Source organism: Peromyscus californicus, unplaced genomic scaffold (genome assembly GCF_007827085.1).
Source record: "Peromyscus californicus insignis strain IS unplaced genomic scaffold, ASM782708v3 Scaffold_11__1_contigs__length_118956290, whole genome shotgun sequence".
Classification (NCBI taxonomy): Eukaryota; Metazoa; Chordata; class Mammalia; order Rodentia; family Cricetidae; genus Peromyscus; species Peromyscus californicus.
In genome coordinates this window covers 77,963,203-77,973,350 of record NW_026294402.1, presented here as the reverse complement: position 1 = coordinate 77,973,350, position 10,148 = coordinate 77,963,203, and the positions used below count along the sequence as shown (strand labels likewise).

The following is a 10,148-nucleotide window of genomic DNA, read 5'->3' as shown; positions in this document are numbered from 1 at the left end:
AATGATTTAAAATTAGTGATTCTAAGGAATTTCAGTGAGATGCAAGAGAACATAGAACAATTATAATAGGAAATTAAAAGAATGGAAAAACCCGCCAAATAAATAGAAACTAAGAGAAAAAAAATCCAATATGATGTCTTGGAACTAAAATACTTCAATCAATTAAATGAAACACATAATAGGGAATTTGGAAAGATGGTTTACCATTTAAGAGTACTTGTTCGGGGCTGGAGAGATGGCTCAGAGGTTAAGAGCACTGACTGCTCTTCCAAAGGTCCTGAGTTCAATTCCCAGCAACCACATGGTGGCTCACAACCATCTGTGATGAAATCTGGTGCCCTCTTCTGGCCTGCTGTCATACATGCTGTATACATAATAAATAAATAAATCTTTTAAAAAAAAAAAAAAAAAAAAAAAAAAGAGTACTTGTTCTTCCAGAAGGTCCAAGTTCAATTCCCAGCATCCACAAGGTGGCTTATAACCATCTATAAACTCCAGGTCCAAAGGAATCTGATGCCCTCTTCTGGTCTCTGTAGGCACTGCATACACACAGCACACATGCACATGCAGGCAAAACTCGAATACACACAAATTAATAAAAGAATAATAAAACCTTTAAGATGAACAATATAATAGAGAACTTCCATAAAAAACTAGAAAAAGCAGAAGAAATAATTTCTGAACCTTAGTTGTTATGGAAGTTCCCTATTATATTTTTTCTTCTTAAAGAAATACAACTAGTTGAATAGATGTATTAAGGCAAAAATGACTAGGAAAAATAGTAAAGCAAAATTTTATAAGAAACATGAATAAAGGTTATAAAAACTTTGGAATATAATTCAGCAAATATTCATTTATACTATGAAATTTCAATAGGTAATGAAAATCTGAAGTGTTTCATAAACTTCTGAAATCCTCAGAGACACAGGTAAATAGAGTTAAGCATCTCAAAAGCCTCCAATTAGACCCAAACAAACCTTCAGCAAAGCACATTATAGTCAAAATGTCAAAAGTTTTAGCAGAAGCCTCTAAAAACAGCAAGGGGTGTCAAGTCGCACTTAAGAGAAGGCTCATTAGCCATACAGCAGATCTTGCTAGGAAAAAAAAAAAAGCTTACTTTATGGAGGCTAGAGAGATTCCTCATTGGTTAAGGGTACTTGCTACATACATCACAAGGACCATAATTTTGATTCCAGCACCATGTAACAAGTTAGATGTCCCTAAAATGCTTGTAATTTCAGCTCCAAGAATCCGATACCCCACTTTATCTTCCATATATGTTCACACAAACACACGGTGTTTTCCCACAAATTAAAAAAAAAAGCATACTATGTCCAGCAAAATTATCCTTAAAAACTGAAAGTGAAATTGTCTTTCTCAGATTAAGATAAACTAAGGGAATTACCAACAATTCAGCTTTATAATAGATACTCGAGGCAGGCATGCAAAACTAATGGAATGAATTTTATTCAAAGAACTTAAAGCAGAAGGAAAAAAAAACAAATTCTGAAAGTTGTCCTTTGGAATCCACATGTATACTGTGATGCATGCATGCCCCTATATACATATTATATACACACACAATAATAACAAAATATTTTGTAAAAAAAATACTTAAAAGAATCTTACATTAGAAACAAAAAGATAACTGTTATCACAGAACATAAATTACCCAGAACTCAGTAGAAGAACAAACTTTAGCACAATGAAAACCATTAAATAACAGATATAGTAAAAGAGGTGAAAAGAAAGAAAAATACACAAAACAAGCAGAACACAATGAACAAAAACAAATTATTGATATTATTTATCAATAATAGTATTGAATGGAAATTATAGATTAAATGTACCAAATAAAAGACATAGACTGCACCCCCGGCACACACACACCAAAACACAAGACCCAACTGTTTGCTGCAAACAAGAAACACACCTCACTGGTAAAGTTTATTTGAAGTATGTGTGAAAAGTTGGGGGGAAAAAAAGCGTATCATGAAAATAGAAATTCAAAGTGAGCAGGAGTAGTTATACTCAGATAAAGTAGACTTTAAATCAAAACTATTGAAAGGCAGAAAGTAATTACATATTGATAAAAAGATAAACTAGCAAGAAGATATAACAGTTGTAAATATGTGTGTATTCAACAAGGGACCACTCACGTATTTAAAGCAAACATTATTAGGCCTAAAAATATATTAGATATGTAAGCTATAATATATATCTGACACAATAGTAGTGAGATAATAAAGACCCTAACTTTCCTTAATGGACCAATCATTGAGGCAGAAAAATCAAATACACATCTGAGGTGAACCATATTATACTGCAAATGGAACTAATACACATCTGTAGAACATTCCATCCAAAGTAGCAGAGAATACATTCATTTCTTCAGGACATGGAACATGATTCCAGGATAGGTTATATCTTTGGCCACAGACCAAGTCTCAATATATTTTAAAGAACTGAAATTATATCAAATATTTTATCAGATCATAACTTAGTAAAACTACAAATAAAAAGAAAATACACGGAAAGCACAAAACTCATGGAAATTGAACACCATGCTTCTAAATGAACAGGCTATCATTAAAAAGTATAAAAGGAATTTTTTTTCTAGAAACAAATGGCTACATACCACACACACAAAAAAAATGTATGGTGTACAGATAAAGGTAGTACAAGCAAGGAAGTTTACACTAATAGATATATACATAAAAATAGATCTCAAATAGACACCCTAATCATGCACTTCAAAAAATTTAAAAAGCGAGAACCAACCAAATACAATGTAGAAGAAAATGTAATAAAAATCAAAGTATAAATAAATTAAATTAAAATAAAAAGGAAAGCAACACAAAATAACAAAGTAACAAAGAATTAGTACTTTGAAAGAAAAAAATTAACAAACCTTTAGCTAGACTAAGAAAAACTATCCAAATAAATAAAATAAAAGATGAAAAGGGGCACATTGCAGCTGATAACACAGAAATACAAAATCTTAAAGACACTAACCTGAATAAATAATAGGCTAAAAATATGTCTTGGAAGTGGATAGTTTTCTGGAAACATATAACCTAATAGAAAAGAAGAAGAGAATTTAAATGTAAAAAATCCAATAATGAGTAATAAAATTGAAGCAATAATTTAAAATTTTTCATCTTATAGAAGTTCAGGATCTGATGGCTTTACTGCTACATTTTATGAAACATTTTAATAAAAATTAGCTCCAATTATTTTTACAATACTGAAAAAAAATGAAAATGAAAGTCCCTCAAACTCTTTTAAAGAAGTCAGCTGTAGCCTAAAGCCAAAACCAGATAAAGCTACAGTCGAAAAGAAAACTAATGACCCTATTCTCCAGGAATATAAGTGCAACAATTCTAAATAATGCTCTAAAATTCTTTTTTTTTTTTTGCCACTGGTATAATGCTGGCTGTAGATTTGTCATATACGGGCATTACTATGTTGAAGTATGTTGCTTTTCTTCCAGGTTTCTATAGGGCTTTTATCGTGAAAAGATACTGTATTCTTCCAAGAGCCTTTCTGCATCAAATGAGATGTTTGTGATTCCTGGACATATGTCTACTTATTGCTGAATTATACTTATTCATTTGTGTATATTGAACCAACCTTTCATCACTAGAATGAAACGAATTTGGTCATGGTTTATGATATTTCTAAGGTGTTCTTAAATTTGGTTTGCAAGAATTTTATTAGCAATTCTTGCATATATGTTCATCAGGGAAGTTGGTCTCCATTTTTTGTTTGTTTTTGTTTTTTTGTTTTTTGTTTGTTTGTTTTTTCTTATGTCCTTATCCTGGTTTGAAACCAGGATAAAGCTGACTTCATAAAATGAAATTAGTAATGATCCCTCCCTTTGGAACACTGATGTTAGTTGTTCTTTAAATGTTAGGTAGAATTTGGGAGTGAATCCATATGGTCCTGGGTTTTCTTTGTTGTAATACTTCTTAGTACTGCTTCAGTATTACTGATCTAGATTTTTGCAGTTGTTCGTCTCCCTCATTTAATTTTGGTAGACAATGTGTTAGTTACATTTCTATTGCTGTTTTAAAGACCATAGTCAAAAGCAGCTTGGAGAGGAAAGAGTCTATTTGGCTCACACTTCCAAATCACAGTTCATCATTGAATGAAGTCAATGGCAGGAACTCAAGGCAGGAAGTGGGAGGCAGAAACTGAAGTAGAAGCCACAGAGGATTGCTGCTTAGTGGCTTGATCCTCATGGCTTTGCCAGATATTCTTATACAACTCAGAACCACCTACCCAGGGATGGCAGCACTCCCAGTGGGATGGGCCCTCCTGCATCAATCGTTAATCAAGAAAATGCCCTAGAACTTGACTACATGCAATCTGGTGGAGACATTTTCTCAGATGATGATCCTCTTCCTAGATAACTCTAACGTATCAAAGTTGACATACAACTGGTCAAGACACAGCCTTTTATCAATTTCTTCTATATTTTCTAGTCGTGTTGTAGCTAGAGTTTTCCTGCCTGGCCTACGGTCAGAGCAAATCTCTGTCACCCGCCAGTCCCACAGCCGCTCAGACCCAACCAAGTAAACACAGAGACTTATATTGCTTACAAACTGTATGGCCATGGCAGGCTTCTTGCTAACTGTTCTTACAGCTTAAATTAATCCATTTCTATAAATCTATACCTTGCCACGTGGCTCATGGCTTACCGGCATCTTCACATGCTGTTTCTCATTGTGGCAGCTGGCAGTATCTCTCTCTCTCAGCCTTCCACTTCCCAGCTTTATTCTCCTCTTTGTCCCGCCTATCCTTCCTGCCTAGCCACTGGCCAATCAGTGATTTATTTACTGACGAATCAGCAACACACTTGACATACAGACCATCCCACAGCATCGTGTGGAATGTGATTTTTCAAAGTAGCCCCTAATGATTCTCTGGATTTCACTGGAATCTATAGTAACATTCCTGTTTTCATTTCCAATTTTATTAATCGTGGTCCTTGTTCTCTTTTGGCTTGAGTATTATCAGTCCTTTATCTCTTCAAAGAAACTGATCTTTGGTAGAGTCCAGTTCTTTTAGTCTCTGTTTCATTTATTTCTGCTTCAATTATCATTTCTTGCTGTCTACTGCTTTGGGGTTTGGAATAGTCTTTTTTTTTGTAAAGGTTTATTTATTTATTATGTATACAGTGTTCTGCCTGCATGTGTCCCTGCACACCAGAAGAAGGTATCAGATCTCATTATAGATGGTAGTGGACCACCATGTGGTTGCTGGGAATTGAACTCAGGACCTCTGGAAGAGCTACTTGTGCTCTTAACCATTAAACCATCTCTCTAGCCTGATGGTCTTGTTTCTTATAAGAACTTGAGGTACTCTTTTATGTTATTTACCTAAGATCTTTCTAATCTTTTTTAAATACAAATGCTTTACAAATTTTCATGTCATTCTTGCACAGGCACCACACTAATCTCTGTATATCACTCCAATTTTTTTATAACCCATTTAAAAATGAGAGTGGGGTATTGAAATCAGTTATTGCTCTTATATCATGACGTATCAGATAATTGTGTCCATTAGTGACTGCTTTATGAAATTTGAAGCCTGAACATTTGCACATATATATTTACAATTGTTTTTTAATTAACTGAATTGTCATGCTTAGTACAGAATGGTTTTCTTTATCTCATCTGACTAATTTTGGTTTGAGTTTTATTTATCAGATATCAGATTATCTGTGCCAGCTTGGTTTTGGTTTCTGTTCACTTGATAAATGATCTTACACCCCTTTACTCTCAGTATGCAAGGTTCCTTACCAGTGAGGTATGTTTCTTAGAAAAAACAGCCAATTAGATCTAGCTTTTTAATCCAGTCAGCCAATCTGTAATTCTTTATTGGTGAATGGAGGCCACTTGCATTTAATGTTACTATTGAGAGATATTTACTCATTCCTGTAACTTTCTCATTTTTTTTCCTTATTGGACTAATGCTTATTCTTTCATTTCTCCCCTGTTCATATAAATCTTACCCCAATTCATATCAGGTGTTTGATGATTTACTGCATTGGGCATGAAGGATTCCTTCTTGCTTTCTTCATTCAACTACTCCATACAATTTTTCTTTCCTATGGTTTCATGATTGAGACCTTTACTCCATTCTCTGTGTATATTGTTTCTCTAAGTGCCTTCTGCAATGCTAGCTCAGTGGCCATGAGCTGTCTTAGTCTGTGCTTGTCTTGACATTTCCTTATTTCATCAGCAATCTTAGATGATTTTCCAGTCTTGGTTGGCAGTTATTTGCTTTCAGAACTTGAAATTCCTGGTTTTCTTTGTTCTTTACTGATAAGGGATCTGGTGGTCTTCTGATATTTCTGCCTTTGTAGATATATTGGCTTTTTCCCTTTCAGACTTTAATATTGTTACTTTGGTTTGTGCTTTTGAAATCTAAATAAAACTTCTCTGATCATGTGTGCTTGGAGCTTTAAATGACTCATTTTTAGATATCTATTTCTTTTGCTAGATTGGATAATTTTCTCCTATAATTTCATTAAATAAATTCCTTATATGTGTAATCTCAGCTCCTCTTCCACCCTGTGGATTCTTTAGGTTTGGTCTCTTGATTATTTACTAGAGTTCTTGGATACGGTTGTCATATACACTTCTTTTTCCTCACTGTTGTCTTTTTTTCCCCTTCAAGACAGAGTTTCTCTGTGTAACAGTGCTGGCTGTCCTGGGACTCACTCTGTAGACCAGGCTGGCCTTGAATTTACAGAGATCTGCTTGCCTCTGCCTCTGTCTCCCAAATGCTGGGATTAAAGGTGTGCACCACCACCACCCGGCCCTCACTGCTGTCTTAATGTAGTGTTTTGTCAACCTTGTTCATCTCTAATATTCTGATATTCTTTCTTCTGTGTGGTCATTTGGTTGATTTTAATGCTCTTCACTGGATTGTGTTGTTTAGTCATTTAATTGTTAAATGTTGACTAATTTCTAGAATTTATACTTATTGAGTAGAATTTTTTTCTAAAAAAAAATCTCAATTTCCTTGTATTTATATTCTTGATATTATCATCTATTTTACTGATTTTGTTCTCTATGTTGCTGATTTTCCCTGCTGGATTCTAGATTGAATCCATCTGGTCATTTGTGTCTTCTTTTAAGTAATTGATCATTTTTATCAGAAAAGCTTTAGAGTCCATCTGGCATCTTACATATTATCTTTGAGTTCAGTAGTTTAAAAACTGATTTTTTGGAAAATTGTTGCCTTGAGTTTTCATGTCTTCTGCATTTCTATGTTGTGATTTGCACATCTATGTGTGGTATTGTATTCCCCCAAATATTGTGCATGCTAGTAAACTTATCTGGGGTCAGAGATGGAGCAGCCACAATATTAAACATGAGGATAGGCAGTGGTAGCACACGCCTTTAATCCTAGCATTCCAGAGGCAGAAATCCATGTGTTCGAGGATACAGCCATGGTGACTCACGCCTTTAATCCCAGAAAGCAAGCCTTTAATCTCAGGGAGTGATGGTAGAAAGCGGAAAGGCGTGAGGACCAGAAACTAGAAGCATTTGGCCTGGTTAAGCATTTGGCTGGTTAAGCTTTCAGGCTTTCAAGCAGCAGTTCAGCTGAGACCCATTTGGATGAGGACTCAGAAACTTCCAGTTTGAGGAAACAAGACCAGCTGAGAAGTTGGCCAGGTGAGGTTAGCTGTGGCTTGTTCTGTCTCTCTGATCTTCCAGCTTCACCCCAATACCTGGCCTCGGGTTTGATTTTATTAATAAGACTCTTTAAGATTCCTGCTACATCTATGTTTGGATGCTGTCTAGTTTTATGTCAAGTTGACACAAGCTAGAGTCGTTGAAGAACAGAGAGCCTCAATTGAGAAAATGCCTCCATAAGATCATGTTACAGGCAAGACTGTAGGACCTTTTCTTAGTTAGTGATTGATGTGGGATGGCTCAGCCCAGTGTCAGTGGGAGCCACCCTGGTTAGTGGTGCTGGAGTCTATAAGAAAGTAGGCTGAGCAAGCCGTAGGTACAAGCCAATAAACAACACTTCTCTATGGCCTCTTCATCAGCTCCTGCCTCCAGGCTCCTGTCTGCCCTGGTAGAGTTCCTGACCTGACTTCCTTCAATGATGAACAATGATGTGGAAGCCAAATAAACCCCTTCCCAACTTGCTTTTGGTCATGGTGTTTCATCGCAGCAATAGTAATCCCAACTAAGACAGTCTCCTCTCAGTTTTTCGAGGGGGAGGTGTTTCTAGCAGTGTAGTAGTTCTTGAGCAGTCTACTCTTGACGGCTTGATCTACAGCTCCAGAAAGCAAGAAACGAACTCCTGTAAGAGCGACAACATCAAACCACACAAGATCCAGGAATACACAAGATCAATTACGGCCACGTATTGTCAATGATTATAAAAGTGAAACGGCAGAACTACTGAAGAACGTGCTATAAAGTCAGAAATAACTTCAGGCAAGTATTAAAAGAATAACTGAGGGAGCTAAAGGAAAGAGACAAGGGAAGGGGAGAAATAAAAGAGACACAAGGTTAAAGAAATGGAGAAAGAAGGGAAGTGGAAAATAACATCATGGAGGAGAAAGCAAGAGATTAGAAAACAATGAAAAGGAACAGGGGGAAAAAAGCAAAATTATTTCCCAATAATGAGAAAATTAAAATAAAAAAATTAAAATTAAAAAATTAGATAAATTTAAGAAGGGTGCTTTAAAATATTGAAAAAAGAATGCTTTTTTTTTTTAAAGCTAGGTGAAGTCAAATGCTACTAAGTGTAGAGAGAGGAGGAAAGAAGGAAACACAAGGGCTGGGGGTGGGGAGAAAGAAAAAAAACCAAAAAGAAAGTAAGGAAACAATATTGCCCCAAATCAAAAGAAAATGCATAAACAGGATTAGATAAATATTTAGAGGAAAGTAATAAATACAAACACACAAAAATTAATGCAATGATATTAAAAACATGCTAAATACATAGGAGGAAGGTAAACACATGGGAAGAAAAAGAAAAGAAAAGGCTGAGGTGTTAGAGCCGTTCTTCCTGGGTCCTGCAGAATTGGAGACTGCTAATTACATGGATGCATAGGGAGGTAGTTATATCAACAGATGGAGAGGCTAGATGATCTTGTGGATCGAACTCTCTTATGGTTTTGCCATGGTTGAATCTGTATTGGACAAGAATCTGATGTCCACCAGTGCTGTCTTCCTCAGGGGCCTCTATTGGACGTACCCCACATTCTGTGGACTGCTCAGACCCCATCATCTTCCAGAGACTTCCCAAATCACATCCTGGGCCCTTTCTAGCTGGAAGAAAGGGCTGTCTCCTAAGTGAGGTAGGAAGTTAGAAAGCAATAATAACACTGAGATCAATATACTCAGAGGATGGCCTTTGCCATTGAATCACCCTGCTGGAGGGATGCTGCATTGGGTATCAGGTATACCCTTGGAATTTCAGAGTTCTCAGGCACTATAACACTGAAAGACGGATGCAGAATTTTAACTATCCACTGGCCTTAGGCTCAGAGTTATCAAACTACAGGCTATTCTCAGGGGATGATATCTGTCCCTCGCGACCAGTTGTGGAAGGCAGGGCTGTCTTTGTCTGCATTTCCCAGCCTGAGCCCAGCCTCTAGCTCTGAACCCCTAGACCTCGCCTGTTTTGATTTTGTTTTTTTTTTTTTTTTTCCATTCCTCATGCTCACTACAACTGCCTTTCAAGGCCTCCCATTGCTCAGGGGCTATGGCAAGCCACCTAAGCTCCCTGACCTGTGGTTGTTCCATATTCCCAGGCCCCAAGTTAACTCTTCTGTCAACAATAGAGCCTCTCATAAGATAGTGCTGGCTGCTGCCCTCCATCACAGAGCATGATCTGGGCTTTCCCCCGCCACTGGGCCATATAATGGAGGAGTCATTGTTTTACCCAAACCTATAACTAGATGAGGCTTGAGAGGACTATGCATTTGTCCTGAAGGTAAGCTTTCCTTCAAAAAATAACTTGAATAATTCATTTTTTGACGGTTTCCTCCTCCTCCTCCTCTTCTTCTTCTTTGGTGATTTATGACTGTAATATAAACATGGACAGGCTTGGGAGGCTGAGGCAGTATGGAAAGTCAATATCTTTAATAACTGGTCTTCAGTTTCACG

At 36.4% G+C, this 10,148-nt stretch overlaps 1 long non-coding RNA gene across 5 annotated transcripts in view; it reads right to left on the bottom strand.

The window, feature by feature from the left end:
* Positions 1-387: 387 nt before the first annotated feature.
* Positions 388-10,148, bottom strand: part of LOC128096163 (uncharacterized) — a 73,202-nt gene continuing 63,441 nt past the window's right edge. For all 5 annotated transcript variants that reach the window (XR_008213547.1, XR_008213550.1, XR_008213548.1 and 2 more), the window contains 2 exons: positions 3,016-3,077; positions 388-2,465 (listed from right to left, as the gene is read on the bottom strand). This is a non-coding gene — a long non-coding RNA (uncharacterized LOC128096163). The remainder of the gene's footprint in view (positions 2,466-3,015; positions 3,078-10,148) is intronic.